Genomic DNA, 10,903 nt, shown 5'->3' with positions numbered 1-10,903 from the left:
GCTAAGAACCCGAGCTGTTTATCAAATGCCCCTCATTTGAATCTCACCTCTGCCATGAATTCATGACCTTGGGCAAGCCACAGCCTCCCATCCTCAGTATGAAGGTAATGCTATTCACCTTCCAGCAGTTTGTAACTATTACAACAAGGTAATGCATGGGATGCACTTTGAATGCTCAAAAAAGCAATATGCAAATACTAAGTAATAAGGCTGAATGAAAACTCTCCCAGATGCAAAAACTTAGCAGGATATATTGTAAATGCAAATATTCAGTGTCATAGAACAGCAATTCTACAGTACTACAAGGGCAATATCGCATTAATAATGTGGTCCATCCCATGGAGAAGTCCATTTTCAAAATTCTGGTAGGAAAAAAAAATCATGTCACTCTCATCCTATGACTAAGAATTCTTTGCACTGGTTAGCTATGCAGGGAGTTATCCTAACAAATACTTGTCACAGAATATGCCCCATATACACCCGTTACTACAATTCACAGCTTGAGTTATTTCTCGAATGTGATTCATTTGTCTTTAATTGCCTGTTCTGTTGAGAGAAGACGTGAAATGACTTGTGCATACAAATATTCCACTATTTTTAGTGTTCCGTATCCTTTTCTGCCACCCTGAGTGTTATGCTCCACTTACATCCACTGCGACTCTCTAACATCGAAAGATGTCATGCGACAGGAACATGAGAGAAACAAGGGACAAATGCTTGGCTGGTGGAACTCTTCCAGAGGGGTAAGTTGTGTTTGTCCATAGCAGCAGAAATGAACAAAGAAGTCACCTGTACACCCTGGTTATTCTTTAAGTTGCCAGAAAACTTGCCAATTTGTTGGAATCCAGTCCACAAAAACATCACGTTCAATAACTTTGTTAGCTTTTTAGGATGCCACAAAACTCTTTGAAGTTTTTTTTAAAATGGAAATCTGGTGTCAATTAGTGGAAGTCGAAAGAGAAAAACTCAGTTATTGAAATCAATGAAGCAACACCCATCCCTGGCACCAGCTGTAACTTTGGCTGGATGCTCAAACAAAGCCATGTGTCTCAATTCAAGCAGGGCGTTGGGGTACAAATTACATTCTTTTAGCCAACACGTCTTATCTGCTTTCCTGTAAGTGCAGCTTGATACGATGGTTGGAAAACGACCTACAGGATCTGGAAAGAAAAACTGGGGTCTGTCACACTTGTCCCTGATAATTGGGGCAACTGCATATTTTTCCCAGGTTCTCTTTTTACCGTACTCTACTATAGGCTTAATTAATTTGCTGCCCTGACTGTTCTATTTAAAGGAGGCAGAGCCAAATTACAAACAATTACACATCTCTTTAGCTGCAGACCTCTAGCCATACTTAGCCAGCTTTAATGTCATTGTGATAATTTGTGAGTCGGAGGGCTAGCAGCATGTGGACATGTTGGATTCAGCTTTTGCTAACTGTGTTTACATGTTTAGAATGTCTTCTGCTGATGTAAATCACGGGTGACAGTGCAACCAATGTCAATGGGTGCCTTTTTTATTCTTTGTTTGAGGCCTGAGTCATCTGGTTTCAAAACTTTTTTGTCTACAACACAGAAGTTTGAGTGATGTTAACTTGGGAACAGCTCCCATTTAATATCACGGGATAAGTTCAACCAATCACTATTATTATTATTAATGTATTAGTGTTGTGCCTCCAAGCTTCCAGTTTTTTCCTCTCCCTCTGCAAGCGTCCCCACGTGGCACTTCCTGCTACTACTAGGGTCCCTGAGTTAAGAGGGCTGAGGGACGTCAGTAGGGAGAAGGGGTTGGGAAAGGTGTCTTGCCTTCCCACTAGTTCCATGACCACTACAATCCAGATGTATCTCATAATAATTAACAATAATAAAAGTATGCATACACCATTCAACAAAATCAGCTCTCAAAGCTGTTGACATAACCAAGGAATAAGGAAGTGATTCCCTGTCCAGAAGGTGATCCCTTGTCCCTGGCCAGAAGGGATTCACACTCCAAAACTAAGATGCTAGAGAAATACCAACCAATAACCACTGAAGAAGAGGCTCTGCTGGTGTGAACAGGAACACTGATCTCTCCTCTATTAAATATAAGAAAACCATCACTCAAAAAGTGTTTCCCAGTCCAGTTAGTAGGTATAATCGTTCTTATAACACGTGTCTATAAATGACCCAATCCTATCCAGGCCTTGCCCTGATAGAACCACTCTGAGTCAGAGAAAGGCCCAGGCTGCTTGTGCAGCACCTGCTGCAGTAGCAGCTGGTCCAGCGGTGGACCTCCCCAGCCCCATGCCCGGGGCAAAGATCTGTGATAGCGCCCTCGTGGGCTGTAGCCACCCCCAGCACAAAAATCCACCTCCCCTACTCACCTGAGACTCACAGAGTCTCATGCGACCCAGGACTGTGTCAGGGAAGCCTCTCTGAGGTTCCCCAATACTATAAACAGTGTGTTATGTATGCACGTTATGCAGGATCGAAATCCTGCATAACTGATTGGCCCAAACTTATGGCTGGCCAATTGGGTGATGGATCGAAATCCTACCATCCAATTGGCCCTCTAGTTAAGGTTTCAACTGCACCAATCATGGGGAGTCTGGGCGGAGCTAAAGGCTATAAAAACCAAGGGTGTTTGCCTTGTGTTTCATTGCCAGGTTCTGTTCTGAAGATGGAATAAACATATTGAGCTGTTATCTCTATGCCTTCCTTTATTCGCATGGACCCACTATATAACACTGGTGATGAAGGTGGGATTTGATTCCTCTATGCTTAACAACACTAGAACCAAGAGCTGATTTGCTTAGAGCTGATTCATCACCGGGGAATTGTTGCCCCAGACGAAGAAAGAAGGACCTGCTTCCATAAGCCTGCTGAGCTGCCACAATGACCACCTGAGGTCACATCGAGGAATTTGATCCAGTGTCCCCAAAGCTATGGGACACTTATGCAGAACGTCTTGAGTTCTTCCTTGAAGCCAATGCAGTCAAAGATGCTGCCCTAAAGCAGGCCACCTTGCTCAGCATCTGTGGCTCTGCCACTTTTGAAATCGCCCAGAATCTTGTGGCACCAGAAGAATTAAGGGCTACCAGTTATAAGGACATTGTGGCCCTCCTGAAGAATCACTTCTCGCCCCAGCCGTCCCGAATTGCACGCCGCCATGCCTTCTACAAGCGAGATCAGGCTGCCAGTGAGTCTGTTCCAGCTTATGTGTCCATACTTCATCATCTTGCACGAAGATGTGAATTCCAAGACCTGGAAGAAATGCTTCTCGACCGGTTCATATGCGGCCTCCAGGATGAAAGGATTCAGAGGAAGCTCTTTGCAAAGGAAGAGCTGACCTTTCAAGAGGCTGTCAAGGAGGCACTGGCGTTTGAAAAAGCAGAAGCAGCAGCAAGGGAGATTCATGCCTCTTGCAGCCCAGCCACAACTCGAAGAGCCGAGGCAGTCCACCATGAGGACATGGCCTCAAACCGTTTGGAAGAAGGGGAGGTACTATGAATTAATCGAGGTATGTCAAGACGCAGTGATCGCCAGGAGCCACAAGCACCTAGACCCGGAGCCCGGCAAGCCTCCGATGTCTTCAGCCAGGGCCCTTGTGCCAGCTGTGGGGAACCACATGAACGTCGGAGTTGCCGGTTCCGTGATGTGACTTGTCGGGCCTGCGGAAAGAGGGGCCATATTGCCCACGTTTGTCATAGTAAGCCTTCTCAGGCTCGGAGCCAGAAAGTTCTTCAGGGGTCTGTCAGCCAGGAAGAGCTCTACACTACTTCAGTACACCCCATCCAGAGCATCCATTTGCCAACCAAGGAAAAGATACATGTGACAGAAATTCAAGGATCTCCCTGCATAATGGAAGTGGAGTCTGGATCAGCGCTCTATATTATTTCTGCAGAGACTTTTTGGTGCCTTTGCCCTAGAAAGGGCCCCAGCCTTGAGCCAATTGGACTTTTGCTTACAGATTTTCAGGTCAACCGCATCCCCATTCAGGGTGCGGGTAAGTTTCAGGTTCATTATAAACACTTTGATGGGCTCCTGGATCTGGTGGTTGTCGAGGGCCATCGCACCAGTCTCCTCTGACTTGCGTGGTTTAATCCTCTTGGCATCCAGGTAACTTGGGTCCAGAGTATGAGCAAATGAGACTTTGATGCTGACGGCATTCATCCTGTGCCAGACAGAACTTCGGAAAGACCACCGACTTCCAAGATACGAGAGGCCATTCATAGGTTCAGCCTGAGTGACCAAGTGTACGTCTGGAACTATGCAAATGGCCCAGCATGGATAACAGCAACCATCATTAGAGTCACCAGACCTGTCTCATACGAGGTTGCCATCCAGGACGGCCGGACTCTCCGCCGTCCTGTGAACCAGATGCACCACCACCTGGCTGACTCAGCACCCGCCACACCAATTCCAGTCCCTGGTAACCAGCATCAGGTTTTGCCACAGACCGGAGAGGCTATCGTTCCTGATGTGTTACCATGGGAACCGGAGACCTCCCTGGACTTATCTGAGCTACCTGATGTCAGTGCACCTATGGGGAATCCCTCTGCCATAGCTGTGCCAACCCCAGAGCAGACTAAGGAACCAGAGGTCCTGATACCAAAGCCTCGCTGCACCTTGTGAATGAAGGCACAGCCCCACCACTCTGAGGACTATGTTTGTTAACCTTGAACTGTACTTTGGTGGGGAGGGGGTGTTATGTATGCAAGTTATGCAGGATCAAAATCCTGCATAACTGATTGGCTCAGATTTATGGCTGGCCAATCGGGTGATGGATTGAAATCCTACCATCCGATTGGCCCTCTAGTTAATGTTTCAATTGCACCAATCACAAGAAGTCTGGGCGGAGTTAAAGGCTATAAAAAGCCAGGTGTTTGCCTTGTATTTAGCTAGGCTCTGTTCTGAAGATGGAATAAACTTATTGAGCTGTTATCTTTATGTCTTCCTTTATTCGCATGGACCCACTATATAATATGTGCTTCTGGGAAAATGGAAGCACAGTTTACAACTCCGTCGGGAGCAACAGAGAGACTTCCACAGGGTCCTAGCGGCTTGCACCTGGGGCATTTGCTCCATCAAACCCAATGGCAGGTCCGCAACTGATCTGGTCTGGGTTGCCAGCGCAAACAACTGGAAGCTCTACACATGCACCTCCAGGGTGCCAAGCACTCGCTGGAGCAAGAAGATCAGTGGAGGGTACAAGCCGGTTCTGGGGGGAGGACTGCTTTGGGGATAGGGCCAGGCCGGGGCATGTTGAGGTCAGGCTTGGGGGTCAATATCAGTAGCAGTAGTAGTGCTGATACCCTATGCCCCCAGCCCAGGCTTGATGTGTTCCCTTGGACCCACATGGATTAATTGCAACCAAAGAGCTGATGCAGATTCAAGTAGGCCCACTGGGGACTAGGCAGTGATGAAGTAGGTAAGTACAAATTTTTTTTAAAACTTTTTTACTTATTTCTCCACCATTGCCTGGTCCAGGTCAGCCCAAAACATGCAGAGGGGGCTATGTCAGCACACACTGGGCCAGCCCAGGTTGGGATCAGGCTGCATGTTACTTGCCTTCAAAATACCAAGACTCTCCAGTTAGGTGATTCTGTTCATACACCATCCAGTCATTCCACATGTTTTCCAACCCAAGATTTTCTTCTTTGGGAACTTATGAAAGCTTATAATTTCCTCTCCTAATTATGGGTGCAATGAGGGAACACTCAACCTCTGTTGGGATGCTCCCCTGACAAGTATATAAGGGCTTGTTGATTGGGACTGGGGTGAGGGGGAGACGAGACACAAATGTCCAAATGTGAAGAAGTCTTCCTGCATCTTATCTTCTAATACTTTACATTATGTAAGTGTTTCAGACCCCATGTAACCTGAAGGACCATGGGTCATATGTTAGTACACACCACACATGTTGCAAAACAAAACAAAACAAAACAAAAAGCAAAAATGGCACTAACACGCATGTTACACTCTTTCAGCAACCTCAGCAATCACAGTTGTTCCCTTCCCAACTTGATACCAAAGCAGCTGTTTTGATGATATCCTGGAGGCAGCTTTAGATTTGTGTTTATGCACTTGTTACGATCAAAGAATGAAAATATTTTCTGAGAACCTGACAGCAGGATTAGTGTGTGTGGTGATTTATTGGCAGGTAGTAATTAATGGGATATTAGGAAGTGGAGTACTCTATCACAAACCAACCTTTCCATTCAGCAAGCATAGCCAAGTGCCACAACATCTGTACTGCAAAATGTTCAAGGTTTGAAGAGTTTCCCCCCCTGCATATTCAGTGTATTTTTCCAAGGAATACACACTTGTTATGAACTTCTCATGGGGTATCAGAATATTTTTCAACATGTTCAGAACATAATTTTTTCTTTTTGGGGCTTTCACATCAACTAGTGTTTTCATGGTTACTTGGACTGGCAACAAGAATATATTGTGTGCATGTCTTTGGTTTTGGTTGCCTTATGCCAGCAGTTTCCCAAACTTACTGGCATCACAGCTACCTTATTCTATGGCAGGGGTGCCCAAACCCCAGCCTGGGGGCCACTTGTGGTCCTCGAGGACTCCCAATCCAGCTTGTGGGGAGCCCTCAATCTCCAATGAGCTTCTGGCCCTCTGGAGACTTGCTGGAGCCTGTGCTGGCCCAATGCAATGTAAGGGCGACTGCTCAACCTCTCGCGTGAGCTGTGGGACGAGGGCTCCCTCCACTGCTTGCTGTTTCACGTCTGTGAAGGAAAGGCCGACCTTGCTTTGTGCAAGCTCTTTTATATACCTTGAGCTATTGCAAGATCTTCATTCATTCATACAAGTGCCATCTCTAATACATTCATTTATGTAAATTTATTCAAATTTGAAATGTAAATTAATTCTTTATTTCCCCCAACACAGTGTCAGAGAGATGATGTGGCCAATGGTGTCACTAGCAGGGTGCGGGGGGTGCGGGCCGCACCAGGTGACGCTCATTGGGGGGGTGACGAACTAAAATCACCGTCGTTAGGAGTAACCACATCATATTATATACCATTGGATGCGGAATTTTGAGCAGAATGCATTGCAAAGACCAGATTGAAATATCTCCTTTCCATCAAAAGTTATGGCCAAAACACTGGAGAACAAAAAAATGCATGGATCCCTATGGAAAGTGAAAGTGAGCTGTATCACGCATTTACTCACAGGTAGGCGACCTTGCCTTAGTTCATCAGAAAGGACAGGTTGAGTGGAATCCAACAACACCAGAATGGTCCTCATCCAATGAATGCAGCCCCCAAAACACCTGAGAAGGAAGTCCCTCTTTCAAAGCAGATGAATGTATTGAGCCCTATGGAAAGCAAAACTAAGCCTCGCTGTCGCGTTTACCCGCGAGAAAGCAAACGTGCTTTGGCTGGTGTGGAAGATCAGGTGAAGGAGTGTGCAAGGCTACCAGAATAGTTCTGATCCTATGCACCTGGAGCTAAACAAGTGCTCCAGAAGGCAGTCTCCCCCCCCCTAAAAAGGATCAAAACAGAGGCTGCAGCTGATAAGGGGAATCTTTTTGAGACTTGCAAAGCCAGGTGGATCCTGACAGTGATCTGGTTTAAACAGAAGTTCTTAAATTGAACTGGGCACTGGGTAGGGCTGAAAACCTTACTGGTTTTGGAGGGGGGTGTTATTGCAGGCAGGCTACAGAGGAAATTCACTTGGTGAACCAGGGCTGGCTTCTACTTATTTAATTATTTGTTTTACTTTAATTATTTATACTTATTTATTTTAATTTGCCTGATGACGTCACTTCCATCATGACATCACTTTTGGTGGGTCTCGGACAGAATGTCACTCTAAAAAGTGGGTCCCAGAGTTAAATGTTTGAGGACTGCTGCAATAAGGTGTTAGTAAGTTAACACCCTGCGGGGGGGTGTGTGACACCACTAGTGACCAAAATAATAATTTGTAGGAATAATACCATCATGTTTTAATCAATCATATATATCAATCAATGCATAATTTCATGCAGAATGTGTTCTATCTTTGTTCTATCAAAAGGTACAGCCAAAAAACCAGTGGGAGTGGAGTGATAGTACATCACCACGCCCACCACCTGGGGTATTGCCCTGCACACTGCATGGGGGGGTGACATGCTGGCATCCTGCACCAGGTGATGTGAACCCTAGTGACGCCACTGGATGTGGCCCTCCTGCCAAAAAGTTTGGACACCCCTGTTCTATGGTATCCTCTTCCTGAGTGCCACCATCTTGGATTGCACAAGTTCTTGCAAGATCTCTCGCTATTCTTACGAGATTTCATGCTATTCTTGCAAGATCCAAAATGGCAGCACCTGGGAAGAGGGTGCAGGGAACATCCCACGATGTCCCTGTGAGTAGCTCGCCGCTCCCTTTGGAGCTAAGCCTCACAGTTTGGGAACCACTACATCCACTAATGGCCAGCAACCCAGTGTCTGTGCCATACTGAAAACAGTTTGATGTTTTATTTCGTGTGGGGCTAGAGATAAACGTGCTCCATGCTGTACCAGTCCACCAGGCTCACTTCTGGAGCTTGTCACCATGTGTAAAGCCTGTCCCTGAAAGCTTTGTATTTACCAACCTCAGTGATGCAGCAAAGAGCCTTGACTGATGTGGAGATGCTGCCTAGAATCAGATGTTGAACCAGGAGCTTAAATATACACATCTAAATGCCACATGAAATTAACTGAAGGCCACTATGTTCCTTCCTGCAAGGCTACAACTGACAGGGAAGGATTTTCCTTCAATCAACAGTTTGTGAGATGTTGTGTAAGAGGAAGGAAACGACTGCTCCATCGTCCCATCCAACTCTCTGATGTTCAAGCTTGTATACTCATGTGCTCAGCAGTCTGCACTGTTCCTTTGTTAGGGAGTGATCGTTCTTCAGCCCAAACATGAAGTAACTAAGAAAGGAAGTGGGAGAAAGAACCATATGTAAATAAATTTGATATCCTCTTTTCAGAAGACAAAATTGCCAGCAATTAGAGGAAGCGACAATGTGAGGTCTTACATAAGACAATCCAGAACCTACAAGCCTTAGCCCAGTGATTTTCAACCAGTGTGCTGTGGCACATGGGTGTGCCACTATCAGTACGCAGGTGTGTCGCAGAAGATTGGGAGAGGGTCATTTATTTGATGGGCCATTGAGAAATGTGAACCCCCATGTGTGCCTTGTCAATTGTCAAAAAACCGATGGTGTGCCTTGACAATTTTAGCGCCTTGTCAATGTGCCATGAGATGAAAAAGGTTGAAAATGGCCGCCTTAGACCAAAGACTTCCAGCAATCATGCTAAGACCCTCTATTAGCTGAGTTAACCAACAGCACAAGCCTATACTCAGAAGGAAGCCCCACTAAATTCAATGGGAGGTACTCCTAGAAAAGCATATATAGGCTGCAATCCTATACACCAGTGTTGTTCAAACTGTGAGGGAGGCGCTCTTTAGGGAGGCGCCAGGAACTCAAAGGGGAGGCTCGGGATGTCCTCTCGCGGTGATACAGTCACACCCCTGGGCAGAATACAAGCCCGTCTTCTGCCCGTCGTCTGCACTTTTTTTTAAAGCAGAAGAAACGGGAGTTGCTCAGCTGCTCCCTCCGAGAGTGACTGCGAGAGTGGCTGCTACCGCCCTGCCCTCTTCTCCCTCCACTTCGAGGCTGCCGCCTTCTGTGTTTGCTGCATGTGGTTTCCAAAGCTCTTTGACTCCAATCCCCATCTGGCAAGTGCCGAGCATGCTCAGCTTGCAGTCCTTGCCCTTGCTGACCGTCAGAAAGAAACCCTCCTTGATCCTTGTCTGGTTGGTTCTAGTTCCCAGCCTGGGATCACTTCTCATCAAAGTGAAATCTCTCTTTTCAACCCCCTCCCTCTTCCACTCCCCCCTTTCGATCTCCAAACCTTCCCGCTTTCCTCCCCCTCCCCAAATAAAACGCTCCTATTTTGCCAGTCACCAGGGGGTCTTAAAGTTGTTTCCATGCAGTTGGTAAAGGGGGGGGGGGGAAGAGAGAGAAGCACACACTTTATTTTGCCAAGAGCAGAAAAAGGGAACAGTTTTTAAAGTGATTTATTAATCTTGTTGTTTAACTGAAGAGGAGAGGCTGTATTTTTAAAGTGATGAATCTTGCTATTTGAAGGGAATACTTATCAGCCATTGATTAAGTGACTGCCAGCCCAATCCTATCCACACTTTCCTGGGAGTAAGCCCCATTGATTCTAATGGGACTTACTTCTGAGTAGACATGCATAGGCTTGAGCTGTGCATCTGCTAATATAGGAGACAAATCAGCTTCCTAACCAAACCCTTATCAGCTCTGATATATTTTCATGGTCTATTTTTGTTTTCCCCACCAGCTGCTGGAAAAATTAAATTAAATTAAATTAATAAAGGGTTCAATCCTATGCAAGGAGAATGGGAGAAATGACTAGTTGGATTGGGGTCCACAGGGGTGCGTGTGCGTGTGTGTGTAATGTTGGTCAGACTGGTTGTTCACAAAGTTCATTTGATAAAACAATTCTATTGGTATGCTTTTAAAATTAAAAAAAAAAAAGTGTCTTCCTGGACCAGACAAAATCTACCTACTCCAGCATCCTGTCTCCATCAGCGATCAGCAGCTGATCATTTATAAAGCATGTATATTGCTGTGTATTAATAATATAATTTAAGATCTGCATTTAATTAATGATATGATAAATATAATTAATATTAATATAGTTAATATATTTAATATTTAATATTAAAATAAATATAATATTATATTTAATATAGTAGTTAATATTTCTGGCCACTTCCTGTTTAATGATGTCACTTGCAGCCCCCAGGAACATGATGGGGAGTCATGGCCAACAGCCGCAGGGGTCAAGGGAGCCACTGGCCGGAAAAGTTTGACTACCACTGCTATACACACTTACCTGGGAGTAA

Source organism: Tiliqua scincoides, chromosome 4 (genome assembly GCF_035046505.1).
Source record: "Tiliqua scincoides isolate rTilSci1 chromosome 4, rTilSci1.hap2, whole genome shotgun sequence".
In the NCBI taxonomy this organism is placed as follows: domain Eukaryota; kingdom Metazoa; phylum Chordata; class Lepidosauria; order Squamata; family Scincidae; genus Tiliqua; species Tiliqua scincoides.
This window is presented reverse-complemented; position numbering follows the sequence as displayed.